Raw genomic sequence first — 25,803 nt, forward strand, 5'->3', positions numbered from 1 at the left:
CAATGGAGTTGGCAAAGCTAACTGCTTATTTCGCGATATGCTCTATGTGAACTGTTAGTTTGACGTGCAGAAGGAAGCTGCATAACTGACTTGATGGTGGGTTGTGCGCATCACTGCAATATCAGCTCCTTAGCGAAGCATTGCTCGTTATGTTGACCCAGCCATTTTCCCCAGAGGTGTGCAGGATGAGCCATGGAAGAATGCAGTGCGGAGCAAGGAGGAAAGAGATGACCCATGGGAAGGGCGTCTTCATCCGCTCTGGGAGCCCAGCAGTGAAAAGCAGGAGGGAATGGTGCGTCTCGGGGAATTAGGCCTTTCTCTGTAATGAGCTATCAAATCAAACCATCAGTTTGGTTCTTTCTGTGGATGGGAATAACTCTGGCTTAAGTAGTAAGAGTCGGTGGAGCATGTTCTGTAAGCTTCCATTTTCTTCATGTCACAAGACAGTGCAGTCACTAGTGAAACGAAAGTGCAAACACTACAGTAAATCCCCTAGAAAGAAATCTTGCCAAGAACGCAAAGCTATATCATTTCATTCCCTCTCTGGGTGTATGACAGCAAAAGTTAAATGTGTGCAAGAGTGTGTATTGTAACGCTTGCTTTAACATACTCTGCCCTAAGATCCTGTTTCAAAAAATTGCTTGCCTAATGGCTGAAAAGTTGTCTTGAGATCGCTGTTATAAAGGATAGAAACCACCTTCACTATCTGCTGTCTTCAGCGAGACCCGCATCCTGGGCTTTGGTGCATGCTGCAGAGGGCAGCTTGAGGGGGTGCGAGAGGAGAAGACCAGCATTGCTCTCTTGTCTCTTTCTATATCACTATGTCTGGGGAATGTAAAATTGTGGCAGGGAGCCTCTCTACCACCTACAGCTTCCTCATGTGAAAGAGGCTTTCCCATCCAAGCAATTTACATGGTTTTCTGACCTCTGCGTGACCAGGCTCTTGCAAATTACTTATTACCAGGAGGCCAGAACCCAGGCTTTAGCGTTCAGTATTGGAATCCGTTGGCAGAAAAAACATACTGCAAGGATGTTGTGAGAAAAAATGAGTGGCTCTTTCACTGCCGACTTCTTTATGTTTATGACCTGCCACTCTTCTGTTTTCTATTATTTTAGGTATGTAGTCTGCTATTCATTCAGCCATGCCAAAGATTCCTTAGTGTGCGCAGAGTTACAAGATACAGCCTGGTCAGGGAGCCAGGAGATGCTGTGCACCTTCTCCTTGCTCTAACCCTGCTTTGCTGTGGAGGAGGAGTTGCCTCAGTTTCCTTCTCTTTAGAGCAGGAATTCTGGAGTTTACAAGGGGTCCCCAGCACCTTGCTGGACCTTTATTCAAAGGACAGCCTGACGACGTAAACTGATGGATATTTCTAATGTTGACAGTGATGCCAAGGAATGTGGTGCTGCAATGTTTTCTCCATGATGCAGCACTGTCTTCTTCTGGTGGAACAAGCTAATATATTAGGGAACAATGCTTAAGACTCAGGTACTGAATTCCTGCCCAGTTATTTTTAAGGGTAAATTTAATTTTTAGGTTTTTCTCTGTGCAACTCTGTGGAAGCTGTCACCTTGGCATCACTGGGACAGCTAAGTGCTACTCAGTGTGAGAAAGGGTTGCAGAATTAGGCCTCAGTTAGGAAATGTTTTAGGGCCATCAAAAGCCTGACCCCTTCTTTGGCTTCAAAGAAGTTATTGCTAAGTATTATTAGAACATTCAAACTGGGACACTCGTAATAGTGCCTGGAGCAGAAAGTGCTCTCACTTCAATAGGCGTTTTGCATCGGCAAGGTCTCCAGGAGCAAGCTCACAGCCTTTGAGCTTCCCGCATGCTGGTGGGAATAAGTGGGCAAAGGTGCCTGTGAGTCTTCAGGTGCACAGAATTGCCTCATCAAGGCCTGTCTGCAGATACCTTTCCTTGCACTGAGAAGCCCCTCGTGTTGCGTAATGTATTTTTTTGATGTAAGTAAAGCCTGGAAGAGCAATCCTGCCGGTTGGTGGGTGCCTTCAGTTTCCATTGAAGTTAGCAAGAGCAGAGGGCATTTGCCCCGGTTGGCAAGCACAGACCTTTAATGTTAACTAGAGAAATTACCTGGTTGTACACCAGAGACTTGAAAATTGTGGGAACATTGTACCCGTTATTAGAGCAGCTGCTCAGAAAAGAAAAAGAGAATAATAAAATTGATTCTTCATATTCTTATCTGCCACAGATGTTAGATGTGCTTATATTTGGTAAGATGATTTCCTTGGTAATACTTGTTTTGATGTTATTCCTGCTTGTGGTTTAAATAATAAAAGAGCAATGAAATAACTGTACACTGAAAGAAAAAAGTGCTGTCAACTTCTATTGGAATAGCAGGGAGCCACAAAATATTATATTATTATTTTTATTCAGGCTTACGATTGGATGGGAGATGTGACTGTTCAAACTCTCTTAGTAATGAGTTTAATGTTACAGTTACAGAACAAGCCCAGTTAGAGAAGTTATTGCTATTTAAAGTTAGTTCTAACAAATAATGAGAAAAAATTAGCCAGACAGCAAAAATGAGTTTTATTATATTTTTATAACTGTTCAGTTACTGTGAATTGCTAAGATTTGTAAAGATCTTTGAAGATGAAAAGCTCTGTGTAATATTATTATACCAGCTTGGAGAAAGCAAAAGGAAAAATCCCAGTTCATCCTGTTATAATCCTTTTAGAAATTTTAACAAATCCAACTGCTTTCAAGTAGTGGAAATATTTCAGAAAGTGCCACCACCACTACTGCTGTTGCTCCAGGCTGTATTATCATATACCATAGTGTGCATGGAAGCAAAGCTTAACTAAGGTCATTCTAATGAATTTTGAACAGTTACATGGACCTAATTTGACTTTCTGTCCTGTATGAAAGGCAACCTCTTCATGCTGCAGCACCCAGCAGAAACCCCTGAGTTATCTTATCAATCTCATCTGCATTTTTCATCATCTGAAAGAGCTGCAAGTAATGCTTAGGCTATGAACTCTGTGCACATGTGTGCCTTTTCCATCTTCAGCACAGGGGCTGAACAATAGGTTTTCTCAGCCTGAAAGGAACTGAAAATGTATTTTATTCTGCTATCTCCACTTCTGGCTCCAGTTTCATTCTCATTTTTGTTACCAGATTTGAGTTCTTGGGTAGAAAAGGAGAGCATTTTACCAAATTCCTTTGATATCACTTCTCTCCTTCATTCACAGGTGAGCTGTGAAGCTTTCAGCAGCTTTCCAGGAAGCTGGTTCCCTGTTGTCCGTGGAGCAGGCACCTGGAAGTCCTGATCTCACAGATTCCTGCTAGCACTGCTGGGGAACAGGGCTGTCCCTGCCTCGAGCCCTCCGTGCTCTCCCTGCAAAAACCCGGCCCCTAGTCTGCCCAGGGGTCCATCCACACTCCAGGTCCATCCAGCACTGTCCTTCCTCTGAGCTTGTCCAGTGCTAGTTGCTGCAGGAGAAGGTATGAAAACCTCTTAGTAGGTAGAAAAATACCCTGCCTTGCGGCCCCAGGTCTGCGTGTCTCAAACTAGTAAACATCCTAGAGATTTAGCATTCTTTACAAGATATTAATTCTCATTTTTCCTGTTCACTGTGGTTATTTTTTACTCCCATAAAATTTAACTGAGGTAAATTCTTGCTCTCAAAGAAATCAAGCATTGGTGAGTTCCAGAGTAGTTGGGAATGAGAATTGCCATTCTGCAATGAATGAAATATAAATATGAACATTAAAAAATTCCTGAGAAAAATGCTTTTTGGAAAATTTCAATTTGGAATCGTTGGAACAGTTGCTTTTGATAGCATTTTGGTGCTTCTTTTAAACTTTTACCTAATATATAATATCCACAGTGAAAGAAATTGAGTCAATGCATCAAAGTTTAAATGAAATATTTTACTTTGTTTGAAAAATGTTTGTTAAATGTTTTTATATAATGTTACAGATCCTTTATTTATATTGCCTCTGTTTTGATTACCTTGCACTATCCAATGGAAAACACCGAAAAAAATGTATTCAGCTGTCTACCATTGTTTAATTATGAAACCAAAATAATAAGTTTCTTTTTATCATTGTTACATTTGACATCTTTTCATTTCAGTATATACCTTGTTCTGGGTAAAGCTTCTAACCTTTCTCAACTATTCAGTGTTCATACTTGAATCATGCCCTTCTTACATATCTCTTTTCTAATGTAAATAACCCTGTTATTTACCCTTTCTCTTCAGGTGACGATTTTTTTTAGGTCCTTGGCCATTTGTAATTGTCTCTCTCTCTCTCTCTCTTTTTTTTTTAATCAGCTCCCCTTTATCTCTGCATTATCCCTGAAAGTAATCAGAGTTGGTGCTGTATTCTGGAAATGGTTATGTCATTGGTAGAGAAAAGTCTTTTAATGATATCTTTATTTTTCTCTGTCATATTCTTGCATCATGTTTACTTTTTTTTCACTGCAGTTCAATATTATACTTATTGATATATGTGCTGTCTATCTTCCTGAATTTATCTTAACTGAAAACACTTTAAGGTTAACAAGAAAAAAAATTAAAGCACTGAATTAAACAAATTTATTTGTCACATTAAAATATATTGTTATCATGGTTCGCCCATGAAGCTTAGGTCTCTCATAGGGTGAACCATAGTTGTCCTTGGTTGTTGAAGGCATTTAGTAGCTCATGTTCTCGTTTTAAAATCCTAAGCTGTTCCTAAGTTTTTCGACAGGTTTTCAAACTCTTTGACAAACCTATGCCACGGTTTGTATAACAAAACCTGGTGCACTCTGCATTGCTTTCGATTCTACGGCAAGAGCAGCACATAGCTGTAATTTTATTCAAGTTCCCGGCACCATTTTGTCTAAATTGCTCTTCCTTTGTGTACCAGGTTTTGCAGTTCACCTGTCTGCAGGTTCTTCAGGATATACTGAGTATTGCCAGGCTGCTAGGATGCTTAAAGAATTCTTATCAAAATGTGACTCTGTCTTCCACTGTCTCATAGGAAACAGAAAAGGCTAAAAGCAGACTGTGTAAGGCACCTGTATCTGCAAATTAGACTAGTCCTGCTTAGCTTTAGACATCCAGCTATGTCGGGAGGCTGATTTCTCTTGGCTTCCTACATATTCTATGAGACAAAGTAGAGCTTAGTTTATTTTCAAGTGCAAGGAAGCGGTAAGTAGCATCGCACGCGTGAGCCCTTTGTGTTTGTAGCAGCCCCGGTCTTCCAGCTTCTGTGGAGGGAGAGGTGGCCCAGGTCACAAGCAGCTTGCTGCCTTTGGGGTACTAGGAGGTGCTGTGCTGTTGGGGAAGAAAGGCTACACACAATCCACTGCTCCATCCCGTCAGTCCCTAGTAATATTTGCAAAGGCCTTTGGGATGTTTGGTTTCTGCAAAGCTTCTTGTGGTTTGTACAGCAGGATAACCAGCAACTCAGTACAACCAGCCAGTAAAAGTACCCCCCACAATTCTCCGAGTAGTTGCAAACAAATGGGAGAACAGGTAGGTATTTTGGTATTGCCTGAAATCTAGTAGATTTGATTTTTGTGGATGTATTGTGTAGCAGATGTTCCACTTCTGAGGTCCATCACTCAATCGGCTACATGACCTGCCCTCTTGTATTGTAATGGGGGAGTTTTCTGAACTTGGTAGATATTAAGCCTTTTTGACTTTTTAATGCTTAAGCCCACAGATGACATTAAATGTTGCCAGCTTGCAGAGAGACAATATTATAACCTCCTGTCAGTAAATCTCTGTGTTTCAGGCATGATCAATCCTAAATTCTCAGTCTTGATTCCTTTTGTTAGATATTAATTTCAGTGGACTTCATGATGTGTTTTGGCTTCTTTGTCTGGATTGATACAAGACAGTTCCAAGATCATGGCAGATGCTCAGGTCTTCAGACAAACACGTATTTTCAAGGAGCAAGCATGGAGGGCCTTGTAAGTGGATATTTTGATTATTTGGCATCCCAGAACCCTTCCCTACTTTCTATTTGTAACCAAGTTACTCAATGTGGCAATTTTTCATTTCTTACTAGAACCGCTACCTGAGCCACCCCAGATCTTCACCCAATTATTCTGTGGATTTTTTGTGTGATTCCTTTTCTTTAAATAATGAATCCAAAGGGCCTGTTGGCTCCCCTCTCAAGATCTCCCCTCTCAAGTGGCAGCTCAGAGACTTATTTGAGATTAAATACAGTGTCAGATCAAGGCCTAAAATGTCTACTGTTAACTATTAAGTCCTCAGAGCTGTCCAAAGAATTACATGGCAGCACAAACCCCCCACTTCCAAACAGCAACAAATGTTGAGCAAGAAAGATTTGAGAGAGCTAAATTATCTCGTTAAATTAACTGGAACATTTTAATTTTTACTAGAGTTGAGTGAGCTTGAGTAAATATGACGAATTGGAAGCTCACTTCATTTAGCAGACATCAAACACACACAGAACGTTGCCCAATTTAATTTAGCCCTGCCAAGCTGGGAAAATGCTTGTGTAATGTCAATGAACAAGAAAAGGGCTAAAATTTACTCCTCTTTGAGAATGCATGCATAAATCCCCTTGACATAAACTGGTGTTGTATATGTGTGTACCTATATATATCATAAAGCTTCCCTTGGGGAAAAATCCTCCAAACACCTGCAACCAGAGAGAATTTGTGCTACTATGAGTTGTTTCCAAAGAAGTCAATAATAGCTTTTCCTATTGTTCTAAATGGAATATGTAAACTCCTGCCTTACACCCCAAGGTTTATCTCCTTTTCCTCTGCTGTCTCTTATCAAACACATACCAGCACAGTCGCTTGTTCAGTCATGCTCAGTAGAGAGGCTGTTATTTTTTTTTGGCTTTATACCCTGAGCTTAATGGGCACATTTTGTGAAGAGTGAGCCAACCAGGTAAATAGCTGCTACTATGGAGCTTAAGAGCTACAGCTCTCAAATTAGGAGGTGCTTTTTGTCAAATAGGCCTCTGTAGCTCTAATATTAGTAACAAAACAAGAGCTTTTCAGACAAGAAAAAAATCTTTAGTCTGACTCTGTATCACACTTAACTCTGTTGCCTTGTCAAATATGTCAACGTTCATATTATACAGTAGCATTCATCTGCAGATGCAAAAGTGCTTTACAAATATTACCCCTTGAATAGTTTTAATTTATATTTAACAACCGGTTTTGTGAGATATACTGCTCGAAAAGAATCTCAGTGGACTATTAAAAAAGTTAGTATAAATAAATTATAGTGATTTTTTGGCTTTCCTGTTGCTCTTTAGAAGGGTGTTTGTTTGAGCTTCAGAACAATGCTACCAAAGCATGCTCCAAACAGCTTTTTTCTCCTTTTGTTTTAGCACTGTGTCCACACATCTGCATGTTTCTCCCAGTCCAGTTTCAGCTTCTCCATTGTTGTAATTTGTAAGCGTCTTTTGGTAGAGCACAAGGAAGTAGGTACATAGGAGCCAGAATGCAGCCTGTGTAGGCGCATCGTGCTCTCAAATGCATACAATAGGTAAAAATAGTCATCCTTTTTCTCCAACTTGTTTATGAAATTTTATTACTTTTTTGCATGCTTCAGAAACATTAGATAGAAACATTACTGAAGGAGTTCCTTGCCTTAAGGCTATGCAACTTCTGCTAGTGTTTTAAGGCATTTTTATTGAATTTTTAAGCAAATGTACTTTGAGCACACTCTTTCATTTTATGTTTTCTGAGGGCGAGGTGGCAAGCCTGCTTGCAGAAGGCAGATGTCACAGACACGAGCTGCACTAACAGAGCTTGCACTGTTACCTATCTGGAACCAAAATAGTAATAAGTTACTTACCTGATCACTGGTAACAAACTGGATGTTAGTTATTCCCTATCATAGTTTATCACCTAGATTATTAGTTATAAATTATTGTAGTGATATTCCAGTCTCTGAATATGTCTGCGAGAAATGGTATTATGCATGTGTTAACAGAAGAATGCATTGAGGCAAAGAGAAAGGAAGGCCATATCCCCACCGGGAAACTATCTTCAAGGCTTCTGTTCTTGGGTTCCTGATTTTAGCACTCTAGTTCTTGAATATCGGAGCTGGTATGTGCTCACAACACTGCTTTGGTGTTTCTGAAACTGCAGGTACTTTTTCCCTTTGAAAATCAGGCTTTTGGTGCTGAAAGCTGGGTTCCCAAACAGAAACATTTAAAAGCAGGAGCCTTTAGAAAACTTGACCTTGATCAGGGATGCACAAAGAGACAGTGAGTGGAAAAGAATCTGGACTGTGCATCAAGTGATGGTTGAGGAAAAAGAAGTTGCTACTGTGGAGCACATGAACTCTTGCTGGTAATGTGGAGAGGGTGCTCTTGCATGCTGATGGAAAGCATAGTGACCACCAGTCCTTTGGGTCTTAAGTTGCTGCATTGTGCTAGGATGGGTTTTTTGCAGAGGGAAAGGCTTATGGTCTTTTTTAGATAATACTTCTGCTGACAACTGGCAGGTGTAAGAAAGCTGCCTTTCAGATAAGCAGTCCTGAAATAATTAATGAGTTCATAAGGCATGGATAACTATTGGCATTCTATTTTTTAAGAGCAGGTGAAGTTACTAGACCTACCCTAAAACTCCGGGTTTATATCCTTGACGATGGGCTACACAGAAGCACTAAAACCATCGCACACAAAGGCACCACGGGATTTCCACCATCAACATGAGCTCTCTGCCTGCCTCTGGCACTAGCTGTCAGAACTGCTTCATCTGAAATCAAGGTAAAGAATCAGCTGCACTAAATACTACAGGACAAAGGCATAAACTAGCTTTGTAACCCTGGGCAACCTGGATGTTTGCTGACTGACAGTGTGAATGGCAGCCCAGTTGTCAGTCTAAAATATCATCCTCTAATCATTTCAGATGTCACCCGACAAGATGATGGCTACTAAAAAGGGGAATAATTTGGGAAAAGTCATAAAGCCCATTATCTCCTGCTGAAACCATTTCTCTTTGCCATTTCTGAAGTCTCTGCAAAATAGATCCAGAATCCCATATGTAACATGTGATTGGTTTATTAAGAGAGAGCGGCCACTTAAAGCTGCACTGGGTAACCCATTACGTTCCTGAAGAAACCTGCCCCCGAGATGCCACTCCTTCATTTCTTGGGAGGTGACTCCAATCCAGACATATAGGATAAGTGAAATATTTTATCTGTTCAAAATATAACAGGGAGCAAAAGGCGGTTGTACCAGTTACTCGCACACACAGCCTAGCAGATCAAGGAGAGAGGCTGGACTTGCTCACAGTGGCAACACGGTGTAGTTTCTGGCTAGGAGTCTTACTAATATTTTTTCTCCTTAATAAAGAAAAACACATCTGAAGACATTGTTAAGGCATTTCCATTTCTGTTTAATTTATTCAGTTGCATTTTAATTTCAATATGAAGAGAAGACTACATTCTAAACTTCAGCGTGAATGAAGGGCTGCACATAAAAGGGGAAATAACAAATGAAAGGAGAAAATCTCTTTTGAGAAGGACAACAAAATATAGCAGTGGGGGAGGGGAGGATGGGAAAGGAAGGCAGAAAATGGTCCCTGGGTCTTGACCCTGACATATAGTCTGCAAATCTGAAGTCAAAATATAGTTTGTCATTCAGATAAAACAAAAAATGAACCCACAAGTTGATTCTTTATAGCAGACAGTTTTAATGACACAAAGCAAAACTGGAAGACATTTATTGATCAATGTGTTAGTTCTTTCCAAGATCCAGTGGAGGAGATCCCAGGCTGTGAGCCAGAAAATTCTTTATCTCATTCATGTAAAATATCTCAGAGAAATACACTGAAAGAGAGCTGCCAAACTTTGGCAAAGAGGAGGAGGATATGCTTAGAACAACTGTTAAACATCTATTTCCTGTAGGCTATATTCGTGTTGGGCCTGATTCTGCCATTTTCACTCTTGCTGGCTGATAACTAACTCTGATTAGTTGCAATGAAGTCAGTGGAATAACCTAAATAGTAAAGATTGGAATTAGAATGAATACAGGCAGAAGAATGTGATCATTTGTCTTAATGAATAATTTTAGAATGCTTGCTATCTACCTGAGCAAATCGAACATAGCCATTATTATAATGTGGAGGCATGGAAGAATTACACCTAAGAAAAGGTGTAATTTCTTACTGACAGTTGGATTTCCATTAGTGTATCATGAAAGTACAGTTTCTTCTGGACTAATCAGTTCCCCTTGCCAAAACTTTCTGTTTTTACACATGCTAGTTCCCAAGTCTTTGGTCTGAATTTACAAACTGGAGCTTGAATTCTTTTATTGAAAAAATTATGTAAAAAACAGCATACTGAAGTATCTTCCCGTGTCAGGTTAGCTAATTTTGCTGTCTGCTTCCAATAATATTACAGCTGTTCCAGCTGTTACATCACATGCCTTACTTTAGCTAAGGTAAGTTTGGAAACACAAGGCCTTGGTGGGAGACTGTGGACACCGAAAGGTCGATGTTCCACCCATAGTTTGAGATGAAGGTCCTGAATGCTCGTGGTCATGGAGGACCTCAGAACAACTTCATATAAAGTATTTATTCCAGCTGTTGCAGAAACTGATCTTAACTGCCTCTTAAAAGATGCTAAACTCTGGTATCAAGCCTCAGTGGCTGTAAATCGTATTTGTAGTATAGGCTGTGTTTTACTGATGAGTGGATGTGTGTGCGTATGTGTTCGTGCGTGTGGTGTTCGTGCGTGTGCATGCATGTGTTTACATATCTCAGGTTCCCTTCTAATCTGTAGAGTATATACATGTTTATATAAATCTATATATTATTTATTACTCTAACCCCCTACCAATGAAAATCTATTTATGTTTTAATATACCTTCTTCCGTGTGTCCTGCTCAGCTTAGATGACAGAAACAATGTGATAGTAACAGCAACTCCTTTTTTATGGCTAGAATGGCCATACATACTTGAACTGTAGAAATGTAAAATCAGAAGGCAATAAATTCTGGCACTGCTGAGAATTACCAAGTCCTATGTGATCATGAAACTGTCAAACTAAAAGTTCAGAGACACTAGGAAATAGAGATGTATGAGTGTCTATGTGTGTATGTATCTGTGTCTATAAACAGTTGTTTTCTGTAGACACTTTTAGAAAATCTATCCAATTCTGTATAATATAGTAAAGGTTTGAGTTTTCTATGAAATTTTACATGGATTTTATATTTATACACAAGTTTCCTATGTCAGCAATAAAAATCTGCTGAAAACAGTGTGAAATTGAAATACTCCCAATTCATTGTTTAAATAGAGCAGAAGTAGCCTGCTGTTTCACAAGATTTTTTTTTCAAAAACATCTGTAATTTTAGGTGTTCTGATTAAATTTTGCTTAGAGTTTTGCTGCTGGTTACAAACCTGAAATGCATAGTGAAATCTCAGGGTGCAAAAACACTTAGATCAGAATTAAGAGCAGTGTTTGCCTAGTACCTCTGAACCTCAGAGTCTTTTAAAGCTCTGATCTACATGGAAAGTCTGAAAGGAAACATCAGGGCTGTAAGAAGTAATAATAAACAGCAGATCTTGAAAAATAATCTGCAAAGAGCCAAAAGCCCATTTTAGACAGCAGATTATTAAATTTATTACTGAATATTGCTATGAGAAATCTCAAAAAATATTTTTCTTACCACTGATGCTTCAGCTACCCACTTTATATATTCTGTTCTTTTGGTCATATCACTATTATCACAGCTCCAATGAAACTAGTGCTAAAGCAGCTATAGGGCTGTTTGGCTTTAGTGGTTGATTTTGTTTTACAAATTTTTTAAAGAAATCTGTGAAAAAATCCTGTTAGTTAGTTATCTTTCATCTAGGAAAGTCATGCCCTTAACTAAAATTTAATTCCTTGTTATGTTTTAGTGCCATACTTTGAACATCCCAGTCAATTGTCTATAGAAATTGCATCTGCCTGTGCTTCTGCAATATCAACAACTCTTTAGTCTTCTGGATACAAAAAACTAACATTAAAAAGAAAAAAAAAAGCACAACTAAGAATGTAACGTGGTGTTGATTTGGATTGCATTACAGTTAGATATGCTTCGGCATCCTGCAACTAAACCTATCTGACCAATAGCGGGTTTAGTCCTTAGTGGCTAAGCAAATGTGTGTGGGAATTTGAAATTCCTTTTGCAGAGTTGTTAAGGACCTTTCTCCTCTGCTTTGGTACTTGAGCCAGCACAGTGGACTGTTGAATGCAATGACTTGTTTTCTCCTAAAGAATTTCCTCCTTCATTCTCACTGATGATCATCTCTGTTTTTCCCATATTACCTTTTGGCAAAAGTGACAGCCTAGTGTGCATTAAGAGAAGGCCATGAGAGAGCTACCGAGCATCCTGGCCTGTAGCAATCTCTACCAAAGGGAATCACTAGAATGGTGTTTGCTGGAGGTTATGTAGGTACAACCGGGCAGAGGGATCTCTAAGCACGAGCCTGGTTCCTCTGCTCTTCCTTACAGGTCTGACACTGGCCGCTGCTGGAGGCACAAGTGCTCGAGAGACTTTTGGTCCCACTCGGCCTGGTTGTTCTTATGCTACAACTCTTATGTTACACTTTGATTTTTCATCTGTTTTCTGCAGATAGTTAGATTTCTAAAGGGTAAAAGGACCAGAAGAAAGTTCCCTAACTCTATACTTCTGAAGTCCTTTGGTTTTACAGTCTGTTCACTGCATAGGAAGGAGGAAAGAAAACGAAGGTGAAGAGAACAAATATGGTGGCATCCCTGCCTTTCTCAGGCTGGTAATCCAGCTGGTCACAATTTCAGCTCATTGTGGCTCAGTTTTCCCAGCAGTCTTAGCACTTTCTGCAGCTTAGGGTCTCAGATGTCAAGAGTTGATAGAGAACTACAAGAAATGAGTTGGTGACTAGTGATCTCTCGTCGTTTTTTTTTACCGGATCTGAAAGTCTTGTCCAAGTTTCCCATAAAAGGCAGTTTCTCTGGAGCAATTTAAAGGGAAAGCTTTTTGCATATTCATTAGAAGAATCTCCTTTAAAAGTCTGTTCAAGGGAGCTTCTTTCAGCCTAACCAAACTTATGATTCTGAAAATAAAGTTCTACTGCAGCAGTCTTTTCTTATATTGTATTTATAGTGGGAATTCTGAGAAATCCCAGCCAGTTGCCAATTGCAACATTGTACAAAGCTAAAAACCCCTATAGCCCCTATAGCACTTTCCCAATCAGGCCTGATGGCAACATATTCTTTTCCGTTCACACATTTATTCTGCGCAATTGAAATTAATGCAAATTTTAGTATTTACTAGAATACAATGAAGTTCTCTTTAGTCATCTTGGGCAGACTTGAAGAGTTGATTTATTTATTAGTGAGGACAGATCTGGCAAAATACTTGTGTTTATCCTTAATTTCCTTAATTGTAGGACTATTTTTTTAAGCACAGTGCTCTATTGTAAAGTTTGGATAGGAACATGCCTGAATGTTTTACTAATGTAAGTCTCACGATTGGATCCGTTGCTATAATGTATGGGTTCTTATTAAAAATGTGTTATTTAAGTTTTTTTTTTTTTCAGGAAGAAAAGCCCAGCACTGCAATTCACATTTTAAGAATGATCGAGTGCTTTAACTGTTTGTTAGTTCTCCTTGGATATGTATTGTATTTAAAGGTTAAGTATGCCTCGATGAAAAAGTATTTGCCTTTAGCTGTTTATTGCTATTTTATCAATTGCTTCAGACGTGAAAAGCCTTTTTATTTTGGTTGAGGTTTGTTTATTTCTCACTGCTAAACTTTTCTGTAGTTTGCACTATATGTCACTTCAGTATTATGCATTAAAATCAGGTTTGAATTTTGGCTTCTCATTGGACTATTTTACAAGGAGAGAGATTTTACACACTAAAATGTTTTCTGTAGAACACAGCTAAAAAGAAAAGAAAAGAAAAGGTGAAGTAACTAAGTCTATACTTTATGTCTCCTTGAAAGTATTCTCTTTAAAAAGAGTTTATGTAATTTTACATAATTCTTTTGGCAGGAATGTTTATTGCCCAGCTGTGTGAAATTATTAATGTACCTCTCAAGCTACATTTTCAAAGATTAGTAATATATATATATAAACCTCTTTGAGGGTCCTTGATATATACTATTTTTATTGGAGACCCTTGTTCCACTTCAGTAAAAGGATGACACAAGATGTTTACTTAAAAAAGAGTCTTTGACATCCTCCTGAGAATGTTTTGATAGAATGGCATACATTTGGTTACAATTAGTAAGCCAAACAGTTTGCCATTGTTATCTCACTGTGTTTGTCTAGAGACTGTAAGGAGCTTTCAAAAAATATCCATCTCCATGTTTCAGTTAATTGATTGCATGTTCAGTAGGATTACTCTGTTTTATAATACTCCCTGTCCTTTTAGTTTTATCTGAGAGATTTTACATGAAGGCATGTGGTGGAAAGCAAAAGGGAAATATTGGCACAGCTAAGCATAAAGAGATATTGTAGTTGTATCAAGGCTAATATTCCTCTGTGTGGGAAAAAATACCGATGTGTTCCCGCTGCTTCTGGGTGCAAGATGTTATACCCGAGGGCTGAAAGTAATAGTTGCTGGTGCGAAAGTATTCACCAATATCAAGTGCAGATGAATGTGTTCTGAGCCAGCTGAAAGCTGAGTTAATCATATTTTAGCTTAATATTTGAACTTGTACTCTGTCTGATACAATAAATGATAGCTGATTTAATTCTTTTCAAACTTTATTAACAGTGTGATTAAAGGACTCAAACCCTTATCTGACACCTTTGCTATGCTGTAATCTGTTTGCTAATTTACCATTTTACATGCAATTCATAACCTCTCTTTTCCTTCTGTATTTTAGCTGAAATACATCATTCTCTGCTGCATGCTTTACTAACTAAATAGAGATTGAAATCTTGAGTCTTGTTTTGGATAGATAATAGGTTATCTTTGTTTTTGGATAGTAGGCATATCTTGGTAAATACATCCCATGTTGCTAATGATTGTTTGGTGGCTACATGAGTTAGCTGTCTTTAATGTGAACTAGTGTCCACGTCACAGAAATTGCCGGTGCAGTTGTGTCCAGGTGAGATCACTGGTATTCTAGGCTCAGGCCTGACAGCAGGACCTGGCGGTACTGTGCCTCCTTTTATTATTTTGTTTGTTTGCACTCTTATTAGAGCAACCGTCGGTCACAATTCCTGTAACAATAAGTTTGCACTGGCAGGAGAGATACATTGCAGGAGAGCTTGCATTGCCATTCCACTCGATAAACCTGTGTCTTTAGAAGGGCGTCCTGTATCTCTTCTCTATGAGACTGGTAAAGCCATGCTGCTTCCATGAATTTTTGGTGAGAGCGGTTAATACTGAATTGAATAATTCCCCTTTGAATTATATATTTAACAAAACAATTCCTGAAAAGGCCTGCTAGGTTCTGGATGGGTGCACAGGAAGAAAAGGGTAAGAAAATGCCTCCTTTGACCCGCGGCTGTGGAAGAGCCGTTATTTGCAGCGCTTTCCACAGCTATTGCCTCAGCTCCCCCAGCAGGGTGGGGAAGGACGGCTTGCGCGGAGGTGTCCTCCGTGGCTGCTCTGCCCCATGTCGCCCTCCGAGTGTCAATGCAGAAGGCAGTCAAATTTCGTGGGTCTCTGTGCCACAGACACATGACTTGCACCTTGGCGTACCATGCGCCAACCCTCCTTTTGTGCAGCAAAATCATGCTGTCCGGTGCCTCCAAAAGAGGAACTGAGAGTTGGGCCCCTCCGTACATGTCAGCAACAAACACACTCTTTTTCATTTCCTTGCCATCAGATCTAAGCTATGTCAGTTCATGTTCTCTAGAGCAGTTTGAATTCAATTTAGCTGGTGATTAAGTTACTTTGTTCAAGTGAATTTGAAGCTGGTAGGAATGTTTGCTCAAAGGGTTAACCTAACCTTCTCCAAGATTGTAACAGACACTGGAAGATCAAAAGCTCTTCCAAACTCCTAGAGAAAAAAAGAATTACCACTTTTACAGTTTTCAGTCAATGTCTTCCCTCTGGAAAGAAAGTCTATGCTTAACATACTTAAGCTCACAGTGCAAACGATTCATATTGTCTCTAATCATAAACATAGTTTGTGTGGTGTTTCAGTTCTTTAAATGTATGCAGTAGCCATGTTTGTTAGTATTTGGCACTGGTGACATCATCTTTGTTGAAATGCCGGACAGTGTGATGAGTCCCAGATGTTAAACACACCAAAAGTCGAAAGGCAGAATGAAATAGAAGGATCAACTGTAACAACTATGGAAGTAATAAAAGGCGATTGATTCTGTTTTCTTCTAGTATTCAAAGATAATTCTTTTTAATTTGTTTGAAGCTTGTTTTGCATAAATGATCAATCAGAGGCTATACTGAAAACTCTGTGAGTGCAATATAAGGGAGAATTGAGATGTGAATTTGGGTGAATGCTGAATAAAGCATAATTTGGCTTCATGATTGCACTACTTCCTTTGTTTTTTCCAGTCTTTTACTTTTGTATGTGCAGATTACAATATATGCAGAAGATGTGCACTGAGAACCAAATGTTCCTGTCTTTGAACTGCCAGGATTTAACGTGTCATTTGGATAATGGTCATGCATGGTTATGTCAGCACATCATGTTTTCTAATGTACTGTAACATGACATGCCAACGTAACCAAGAGCAGCACCATTTCCTAATGACATGTCATGTCTGTGAAATGTAAAAAGGATGTGACTTGCTGAAGATCAGGCTTAAAAATGTGATTTTATTTTAAAATTAAAATCACTTTGTACACAGGTTTTCCTTTTCCAAAAGTTGCTTTCATGAAAGAGTGTTTTAGATGCTTTAAGGGAAAAAAAAAATCTTAAAGGTACCTAGATATGGTTTCAGATTAAATGCGTATCTGCCCAAACATTTCATGTTGCACACATATGGTAAAATAAGCATTAACAAATAACACATCCGTCTAGAGCAACCTCAGCACTAAGTGAGGCTGACATGACTAATGTTTTCAAGGAAAATCAGGCAGAGGTGCTCCCTTAATCTCATACCATGAAAAGTTACTTTTTTTGCACATTCTATGATAGTGTTCAGTGTCATAAAAAATTCCCATAGTCACAGTTAAAAAGTTGGTTTGGAAAACGACTACTTAGTTGTCAAATTTATTTGCTTAATGTAGTGCAGTTCTCCAGGTTGCAAAGGTATAAGACAAAATGTGTTAAAGCCAAGGGGAGAAAAAGGAAATTTAGAGCTTGCGTATTGGGGGCATTACAAGAGGAATGTACCCTATAAACATGAATTATCAGCTAGATGTATGTAACAGATATGTCACTGTCTTCTCTTATAAGATTTCACATCAGAAAAAATATAGAGATGTATCAAATTATAATCTTGTTTCAGTTCTTCTTAGTAGATTATTCTTCATTTGTTTATTTGGGATGAAGCTTTGAAAAGTACTTGGCATTACTTTCAGTACATTTCTGTTAAAATTGATAGGGGTTTCATCACCCGAAATCAAGGGGAGCCGCATTAACCTGCAGTTACGTGTGCAAAGGTTCCAGGAGGTTCTTGGAAAAGACTCCTAGGACTGTAAATGTGAATGTGTTATTAAGAGAGGAGCATTTGTGTCTATGAGGTGTTCGGTTTGTTTTGAAAACTGAGTACTGACACAAATCTCAGGCTTCGTTGTGTTTATTATGAGCAGCCATCGTGCGTTTTTACTGAGTGTGTTCACAGAGTAGCTAAAAAAAGGATGGGAAACAGTTTTCATCTTTCACTGAGGAAGCAGTGGAAAAAACTCTGAAAAGAATACATGTTTTCTAAAACCTGAAAGTGGAGGAATTAGTGAATGAGGTCTGTGGCATTGGATGATGGTACAATTTTCTGTGTGCTGCTCAGCTCCAATGACACTGACACCACTGAGTAAATGGCATTTATTTGAAATTATTTTGATTTCTCTTGCCTTTGCTTTCAGACTACATAGTAATTTGGGAATAAACAGTAAAAAACATACCAAATTATATTGTTCCCTCTGTTTTTAGGACTGCACATAGTTTATATTCCCATCTGATACATGAAGAATAAGCCTTTTTTGTCAAGGGCTCCTAAAGCTATTAAACCTTACAGGTAAGTCATGCAGATACCCTTACTAAAACTAATACTGCTACAGGATTTGGTTAGATCTTATTTTCAAGAGCACTTATGTTATTTAGGAGTCTAATTCACAGTTCTGAGAGCAGCTTGGATGCTTAGTATATTAGATCTCACTGACCTTCAAAGGGACATCTAAGCATTTATGGTCAGATTCTGAATGTAATGGGAGGCCAGTAGGATTTTCTACAGTGCTTCTGCACCTCACTCCCTTTGAAATCTCTTTAAACACTTTCCTCCTGAGTCAATTTAAAAAATGGGTCATGGATTTCTAAATCATGTGCGTAGTTATGAAAATATTATGTGTAATTTATTTACACCTTCTGAATACCCTAAGAAAAAAGTGTGCTGTAGTCCTTTAGTAGAAAATGTTTTCTCTGAATTTTGGGACAAATCTCATTTTTCTGTCACTAATGTGTCATTTTAGTCATTACTGCTGAGCTGTATCATTAGAAATCTAGGTCACATAGGGCATGCTTAAATTACATATCAGATGACCCAAATGTTTAAGGCAAGCTGGTGTAATTCAGCATCACTTTAAGCAATTTATGCCACTGAAGATCAACCCCCTCAAAGTCCTGCATCTTCCTTAGTGAAATTACTTCACCTTCTCAAGTCTTTTCTAACATCTTCACATATTAGCCAGGACCCCCTACCTTCCCATCCCTGGCTTATTTGACTGGCTTGTGGGACTGATGCAATTACTGGCTCCATATACAGCCCATTATTAGTTTAAAAAATACAAAAATTTAATCTGAAACACAAACATACCTGTTATAGATGGTGTGTGGAAAAGCTGAAGGAGAAAAATTGCAGACAAAAAAAAGAGAGAACTTTGCTTAAGGGTAAGTAAAATATGTTTTATCTATTCATTGCATAGTTATGATAATACAGTATCCTATCATATAGTAAGGTATCATACAACATAATGTATCTTTTATATGACTTGGGTTATAACTGTCAGTGTTATTTGCTGAACAATTAGTATGTGTGCAAACAGAACAGTTAGCTTTGCCAGTTGTGCTTTTCTTGCTTTATTCTTCCAACCATTTTCCAGCTGACGTTTCCTTTTCTTTCCATTCTTATGGCTAGAAAACTGTTCTATTGCACACTGACAAATGTATACTGTGGTAATTAAGAGTACTCTTCAGAGCTATCGATTAAACACCCAGTGACTTCTTGCAGGGCCATTACATTTGTGCCGAAACAGTGTTATCAGACTCTACGCTAGCACAGCTTTAGTGCAATGGCTTTTCGTTGATTCTGTTTAAAATACATGGGAAAACATTTGCCAGAAGCATGTGCTGCATGTGATGTTGAGCACCGACTTTGCAGCTGTCTCTGTAGTTCTTAGAAAGGTGAAAAAGTGATGGCTTATGCACTGTACCACCCAAGTCTGAATTTTTTGCCTAAGGTCACCTTATATTTGTAGATCATGGAAAATTAACCTGAATATTTATGATGGCATCAAAAATCAAGCAGCTGGAAATTGTTTACAACATTTTTAAGAATATGAAACCAACTTCTACTGTAAAATAAATACATCTGTTAGAACTGGAACTGAACTGTTAGAACTAAAACTGAAAGCTCTTTGGTTCCATCCTGTTCTCTTAAGCACCTGAAAGCTGGAAAATTGTCAGTAGTTCAGTTTTAAAACACTGATGAGGAATGTATAGGTAAAAGCTAAAATTGAACACAAGTACCAATTTAATCATTTTAAAGACTGTACATGAAAACAAATCAACTTTAATCAAGTCTTAATTTGAAAGAGATGCCGTAAAACTCTGTGGACACTTCCAAAATATAGGATTGCAGTGTAGCTAATTTTTCAAAATTTTATCCACTTATGCCATTTTCCTTTTAGAAAAATAAATTGTTCTATAGCACAGCAGTGCATATGTGCACATTGAAAAAGAGCACATTAAAAATGTGCGCAATATTGGCTTCAAATATTTGTTGGATTTTCCTTCTGCAGAATCATGATTTATAATCTGCGACTAATTTAATAGCTAACTGGAAAAATACATCAAGAGAAATAGCACTATCTTTGTTTAGGCAGAAGTAATCTATTCTAAATCTTGGCACTGCTGGCGAGTTGGTTAGATTGCACTGAGGGTATGAAAACATCAAAACATTTGGTTTTGTTCAAACTAGAGGAATAATGTGTGTACTTTAGATGAGACACACTGCTTGCCTAAAAATGAATATCTTGCATGAAAGGGAAAACTGCGCATCTGTTAGAGCTATGATTTTCGAACTTTTTCTTGCCAAGTACTACCATCAGCAGCAGTGGTGACAGCAGCATCAGCTTCCAGCTCTACATGGGGTCACATGTCACGTTGCAAACACTTGCGTACCATTTGTGGTATGTGGATTGCAATTTGGGAATGCCTGTGCTGGAGCTCTTAATCCATTTAAATGCAACTGTGCTAATAAATAAAGGATCTGATTTAGAGACTAGAGTTTCATTTTACCTCTCTTTAGGAGGTTTCATATTATGTGTATTTGGTTTCTCCAGTTCCTCCCAACAGCTAAATGCTACTTGCACTGTCCCTTGATTTTTCATTGAAGTACTTTTGACTCATGAAGCACATGGGTTTTCAGGGTCTCCCCATTTCATGTTTTAAAGAAAATTCAAAGATCTGTATGGTCAGCAGTCCCCGTCCACTTTCTGAGAGGGTCTTCGTGAACCTTTCAGTTGACGTGTGGTTCACTCTGCTCCGTGAGCTGAAAACAAACTAGCATTTTATGCTACCCCATGTTACCAGCTACCCAGTCCTAGACTATGAGTCACTGAGCAGCATTGCATTACAATTCAGTAGAGCTCTGACAACCAGCATGCAAGACTTCATCAGAAGGCATAATGCTAGTCTGAGAGGATAATAACTATGAGGCATTCTTTTAATAAGGACCATTTTTAAATGTTAAGGATGACTTGTTTTAATTGAAGGAGGGGAAAGGAACTCCTACCAAGAGTCGAAGAGATCCTGCAGAGCTCTTCAAAGTCTTCAAACTGTCTCATATAAAACAGCCTGAGAATCAACAACGAACAGAAGTTTATGAAAAATGTCCCACCATCTTAATGTAAGTTTCCGCCAACTGGGTTATGCTCTTCTGCAGTTTAAAATTTGGCCTTAGTCTAAAATAAGACATCTGACCATCCTAGTTACTGCAGGCAAATCTTGAGAGACTCATTTAATGGACCCAACTTTTGCTGGATTTATGTAAGCAGGGATGCAGAACAATTACCATTCAAACCATTCTTTTCAATCTACTATACAATATCCACCTGTTCTGTCAGACAGCAGGAATGTATGCCACAAATACAGACTACTGCCGTGACAGCAGCAGGTGTATGGCAGCAACAACTAATCAAATCAGCTGAATCGGGGGTGTGAATCACATTGCACTTCTGTATAATGAAAACAAGAAGAAAAGAGCTAAATATTTGCTTGTGGATTTTTGTTGTGTTTTATTTTTAAGCCCTTGATTTAAACTATAGGCAGTACAAATAGTAAGTGCAAGAAAAACTAATGTATAATGAGGAATTCAAAGGAAATTTACATTTCTTCCTTGCTGCAAAGGATAGGCAGAGGGAGATAGGTACAGGAGACACCCATTGTAATCAGTTAGAAAAAGCGAGGCATGGGTTTTGATTTTCCTAAAGAAGCAAATGCAAAAGAACTCTTTCCTGTACCATATGACTCATGATGCTTCTTTACTAGGCTTAAAGAGAATTGAACTTGAGTAATAGCACCATTAGAGCTCTTTACCGGGAGCCAATTCCTGTGGTTTCACTGGGTCCAGCTGCTGATGACTCACAGAGGAAGTGGCAGAGATTAGGTGCACAGGGAAGAAATCAGAACAGCTCAGAAATAAAGCAAATCAACCAAGCATTACCTTTTGTGCACAACAGAACAATGGCTTAACAGCTAAGGTTCAAAATGATCCGTCTTATTCCCCTCATTTGTGCTATTCGTGTTGGAAAGACCACCAGGAAACATGTGAACCACTGTGGAATACACACTGTAATCCATGGAACATCTCAATTAATATTCCCTCTTGACTACAGCTAGAACAATACATAGCATCAAGCAGTTTAATCTCCGGCAATAATGCCTTTTGTAAGATCAAGAGGTCTTTCCCTTGAATTAAGTTTGAAGCAAGGATTTTGAAAATTAGTTAGGTATTCTGTATGTTGTATAGTGGTGGCTCCAGGTTTCATAAGCAATAGCTAGGTAAAAAGCATAGAAAAAGGTTGGTTGTCATTAGTAATGTTGCTGTCAGTAATTTCTCCTTTGCAATTTTGACATTGGGTTCCCTTTAGAAGAGAGTTAATCCTCCAGTGGGCTTTGTTACCCACCAATATATCCAAGACTGTATAAAATTTAAAACACTGCTGCTAGTATTCAACTTCATGCTAGAGAGAAAATATGTCCCCAGCAGCAAAAAGTTAAAATGGCTAATTTAAAAGGGAAGATGCAAAGGGAAAACATACTGGGTCTTGTTTAAATTACTGAGGTACAGTAGTAGTACTGCTGTTGGCTCACATCACCACAGTCTCAGACACATAGCTCAGGGGATATTTTCTTCAAGGAAATTGCTAAGTCTAACAACTGCTAATTGTTTAGTCTATAAACTCCTTGGTCTTATTTGATTTGCTATAGATTACTAGAGTAACTTATTACAAGACATGAGAATATGTTTGACTAATTTATGCTGTTTCTTTTACAAATATTTGAAAATGATAAAATACTAATAGCATTCCAGGAAACAATTATTGCAAATCCTGCTAGGTCAGCAATTTTTTCTTCTTCTTTTAGAAAGAAATTGAAGCAGAGTTAACCTACATTCCACTTTCTATTTCCCATAAGAATTTCACAGTTAGGATCAGTTAGTGATTATAGAGAGATGCATTTTATAAACATTTCCCTTAGTGATTAACGTGAAAGAATTCACTACCATCTCTTTAAAATATTGAGTAATGAAATTTACTTTGCAGTGTTTACCATCAGCTACTTGAAGCTGGCGAGGTGACTGTGTGACAGTGGTACACAGTCGCTGCAGCAGAGTTTTTAAAGGCTCTGTCTGCCCTCAGCTTAAATTGCCTGTGCTTTTGCGCCCTGCCGGTGCCCGACTCCGGGGAAGCCGAGCAGTAGGCAGCACCGAGGGCAGCCAGGGCACACACAGGGTGCTATCGTGCTGCCGCAGGCCATGAGCTGGGGCACCGCGGGTTCAGGGAGACCTGCACGGGTTGTCCTGAGATGCAGGAACTCCTCTTCCCTGCATGCAGCCACATGGCATTCGTGCACTCAGTAACGCAGGGACAGAGCAGATCAATTCATTTACCTTCCTCTCTTAAGGGTCAGTTATTTGATGTTTTCATTATTCAACTATCTCATCTGCACTGACTCTTTGGCAGATATGTGAAGATGAAAGGGATAAAACCTTACTCCTAGTAATGCCATAAATATGGAGGAAAAAAGGCGACATACATTTAATATGCGCTAGAAATTGTTTATTTGGTGCCGTTATGCTATCCCTTTAAGATATGCTAATTTGAACTGGTTGTCAATACAACATCGCTTAGCTGGTCTTCATTTGGACCTTAGAGCACAACAAAATTATTGGTACATAAATCTCTACTAATTTACTCTAGATTATAATTCTTTCATCAACATGCACATATAAATTATACTATTAATCATAATGATTTCTTTCAGTATTCATGTGGATGTAATATGTAATTTCATGGGAATCCCACTGTAATTTAGGATGAATTAATGTCCACTTATTGGAAAGCGCCTACCTACATTGATGTTTCTAGAGGAAAAAACCAACAACCATGACACGTCTTAGACTGCAGCCTAAATGACCAGGGTGCTAGCAAACAACCACCAAAGGAACGTCACTGCAAGTGAAGGAGAGTTATCTTAAAGGCAGTTTGTTTCAAAACTCATTAGGCCAGATGGCAGCCTGTCTCCTAGGAGCGCACAAAGTACGTGTGAGGGAGCGGAGGGGCTTCTCTCTCCTTCACCCCGACACCGGGGAAGAGCAGTGTGAATACGCGGAGTGAGGGGAGGGCAGAAACAGAGAGGTGTTGCTAGACACTGAAAAAGGAACAGGACAGGTTATCCCCCAGGATGACTGGGGGGTCGAGGCTGGCAGCGGAAAGCCATCTGCTGCCCCTTTTTGGTGGGGCAGGAGCAATCACAGCTAGCTCAGTCTCCATGAGTTACACCTCCGAGTTGGCCTCCACAGTAAATGCCGCTGAGGAGCAGCAGAAGCAGCAGTACTTTTCTGCAGGCTGCATTTTAGCAAATGGATTACACGTGTGGAGCGGGTAGGCTCACGGATTGAGCGCTGGACTCATGCAGCTCATGGGTGGTGCCTCAGCTGGGTTGCTCTGGCCTCAGTTTCCCCTCTCTAAAAAATCACAGGTGCCTCCTTGAGAAGTGCTGTGCCCTCTCCAGAGGTAAAATATGATATTACTTAATCTAGCTATCAACTATATAAATGGAATTTATATATGTGTATGTATATATACACACACACACATATACACATAAGTAAGAAAGTGAAGGGAAAAAAGGAACTTCTGACTGTAAGGAAAGATTCATTAGGAAAAATGAACTAATCAGTGTTCTCCAAGGAGAAATTCATTCTGTTTAGGAGGCCATACCCTCTGCTGCTGCACATACTTAATATAATTTATATTATTATTTAAATCACTGCGTAAATTTTAGATACTTTTAAAAATCGAGTTAATGGACCATACGTTACTGCTTAGCATCATTTATATCAAGAATTAGTGGCTGTTATGATAATATATGTGAATCCAGAGGAGAAAACACAAACAAGCACGTATCATAAAACTCATCTGCAGCATGGGTTTAAAATACACCCACAGAAATGAGCCCTTGGCAAAGTTGTGTGCACCGTGATACAGACTCTCCTTAAGTTGAGCGCATCCCTGTGTTTAAATATTGGGTGTTCCTAAAATCCCTTACCACCAGACAGTGGTTCTGTTCCTGCACCAACCTGCCGTGGCAGAATATTTACTCTGCTGGGAAGCATCTCCCTCTCCTCCCTTTGGATACAAAGGGATGTGTGATCGCAGCACAGGTTTCCAATAGCCTGAGGAAGAAGTGAAGGAGGCAAATTAAGGAATTCTGGGGGAAAACCCAGGGACGTAGAGAGGCTGCTTAGGAGCTGAAGAAAGGGGCTGGGAAGCTTTAAACAGGCACAGTCTAGAAGCAAAGACAGAAGGAAAAAGAGAAAGATAATAAGAACCTGAAAGAGTGAGAGGATCTGGCAGCTGAGATAAATCCAAGGCCTTCTGCTATGGGCTCATTAAAAGACAGAAGATATTCCCTTAAAATGTCTTACCTGTACGAGGCAATAAAACAGCTGTGCATCATTGCTTCCGTTAGGTTAGCGGTGCTGTATTTCATTCCCGTGCGTGCCAGCAGCAGAAAAATTTTGACAAGAAGCCCAGTTTCTGAAGCTTTGACACAAAGCATTTCAGAGACGGAGATTCCTGTCACTGTCGTGCTGGAGCCAGCGGGTCGCAGAAGGGAGCGCACTGCCACGGGGAGCGATCCCGGCTGGGATGGCAAAGAGCCACCTCGGCCCCAGGGGAGAGGAGCCACTGACACCACGAGGTGGGTCCGAGGCAGGGGAGCAAGCACCAGCGGCC

At 39.3% G+C, this 25,803-nt stretch overlaps 1 long non-coding RNA gene across 1 annotated transcript in view; it reads left to right on the forward strand.

Annotated features, from left to right (window-relative positions):
• The first annotated feature begins 178 nt into the window (after window positions 1-178).
• The window catches only part of LOC112981690 (uncharacterized), a 122,382-nt gene continuing 96,757 nt past the window's right edge, over window positions 179-25,803 (forward strand). The window contains exons 1-9 of the long non-coding RNA XR_003258778.2: window positions 179-292; window positions 3,211-3,463; window positions 5,790-5,924; window positions 8,542-8,716; window positions 13,518-13,610; window positions 17,996-18,080; window positions 18,885-18,949; window positions 21,055-21,188; window positions 25,538-25,768. This is a non-coding gene — a long non-coding RNA (uncharacterized LOC112981690). The remainder of the gene's footprint in view (window positions 293-3,210; window positions 3,464-5,789; window positions 5,925-8,541; window positions 8,717-13,517; window positions 13,611-17,995; window positions 18,081-18,884; window positions 18,950-21,054; window positions 21,189-25,537; window positions 25,769-25,803) is intronic.

Source organism: Dromaius novaehollandiae, chromosome 9 (genome assembly GCF_036370855.1).
Source record: "Dromaius novaehollandiae isolate bDroNov1 chromosome 9, bDroNov1.hap1, whole genome shotgun sequence".
Taxonomy (NCBI): Eukaryota; Metazoa; Chordata; class Aves; order Casuariiformes; family Dromaiidae; genus Dromaius; species Dromaius novaehollandiae.